Raw genomic sequence first — 1,956 nt, 5'->3', positions numbered from 1 at the left:
TTGTTTTTTTTGTGCTCTCTGTGGCCCTCTTGTATCAGTCCGATTTGCCCTAGGTTCTAGTTGCTTCTATCCAAACCTGCTCCCTATCAGCTGATTAGGCCCAGTCTTTGTTCTGTCTCCCATATATACTCCTCCTGTGCATTTCCTCAGTGCTTGTTTCTATTCATTGCTTTGATCCCCATGCGTTTTTCTCCCCAGTATCTTCTAGTTTTGATTACTTGTTTATTGTTCCTGGATTTGTGTTTCTGTTGCCATCCATTAAATCTGCAAGATTTTATCTTTGCCTCTTCATCTCTGCATTTTGGTCCTCAATCAACTTCTACCCAACCTTGACAGTCCAATTTTCATTGGCTGCCCCATATCCTTCCATTAGTTTTTCAATATCTTGTGAATCACAAAACTAGGATAATTTTTCTTCCTCATAAAAATACCTCTACATAAACTAATTTCACTTTCAAATTAAATGAAAGAAAACTGCACTTAAAAAAAACGTATAGACTGGTTAGAAAAAAAATATGTTTAATAAAGTAGTATAGACTTTTATTACTTAGGGAGAAAATGGTACTTTTGGGTTTAATATGGCTTTTTATGAATAATAAAGGATAATGTTTATTCCAGACAGTCATAGTTATGATTTGAGCAATTTTGTGCTAACACTATTCAACAGCAGGAAACAGTTTTTAACAGATAAAGGATGCTAACTGGTTTTAGAGCACTGGTTGTGCTCTCTGACTGAATCAATGCTTTTTCCATCTTTAAGAATGAAAGGTCCTTTCAGCCATTTTTCTGCAGTTTCTTGCACAGCCTTTGCCACCTTACCCATCTGCTCTACTGAGTAAAAGCCAAATTGTTTTACCCTCTGCCATTACCCAAAGAAGAAGCAAAGTCTATGGCCTTCAGTTGTGAAAAGGACCAGCCATTTTCCAAAGTGGGTGCCAGATCATGTGTGATTTAAGACGTCTGTACAAGGTAGCGTGGGTGCAACTGTAATCACTGACCACAGACAAAATTTGTGCTCTTAGTGCAGCAGATTAGTTTGAAAAGACAATGTAAAAAGAAATGAAAACAAAAAACAGTCAAATGCACCATAATTAATCCAGCAGTAATATGGAAGCTTACCAGTTTGATTCCAGCTTTTCAACTCCATAAGTGTTTTGGAGGCAGCACAGCACCATACATTACTCATTAATTTGTATTTTTTTGTACAAGCAAAGTGAATTTTGATCCTGGTTTTGAGAAATATAATAACCCTGGGTGAGTATATTCATTTTAATGGGTCTGATCTTTAAATATTCAGAATAAAGGGATCTAAACTGCACACAAATAAGTGGGCATGTTTTGCGTGGTCTTCAAAGATTGCTGCACATATGTGAAAATTTGCAAACCGATTTTGGTTTCACCCATTAGGATCAGATTGCGTGTTCTACAGGCATTTTGGTGCGGTCAGAGGAGGAAGAACAGATTTGTAGATGGTGGTAATATTAATAAAAATTACAAACAAAAAAACAATTAGCCCATCTGTAAGTTTTAAAAACAACATTAAACAAACATTAAACATAAACATGCTTCACTCAGATGCAAAAGAAATGCAAAAACTGTGGCTGTAGTTGAGTTTCAGTTTTGAAAAGTCTCTTTGCTTGTGGTAACTGTTTATTTTTGCATGTCCTCCACTCATTTGCAGGTGTTTTAGGAAACACAAACTGTCTAAAGTGTCATGATCTGCTGTGCTGGGTTATTGTTTCAGTACAAGTTTTCAATCTGTGTTTTCACTTAGGCTTTGATTAATGTCATGTGTTTGCTGTTAAGATTTATACTTTTTTAATTACTTCTTAGTTTAATTATTTCTTTCTGATGGTTTTTCGGCTATTTCCTATAAAGCATTATGCTGATGAAGGTTCTCGGTCATCCAGGTCATAGTCATTCCGTAAAAATTCAAAAAATATCCACTGGACTTGG

The sequence above is a fragment of the Cyprinodon variegatus genome, unplaced genomic scaffold, assembly GCF_000732505.1.
Source record: "Cyprinodon variegatus isolate N-32 unplaced genomic scaffold, C_variegatus-1.0 Scaffold3, whole genome shotgun sequence".
In the NCBI taxonomy this organism is placed as follows: Eukaryota; Metazoa; Chordata; class Actinopteri; order Cyprinodontiformes; family Cyprinodontidae; genus Cyprinodon; species Cyprinodon variegatus.
The sequence above is the reverse complement of the archived record's forward strand: the minus strand, read 5'-3'. Positions refer to the sequence as shown.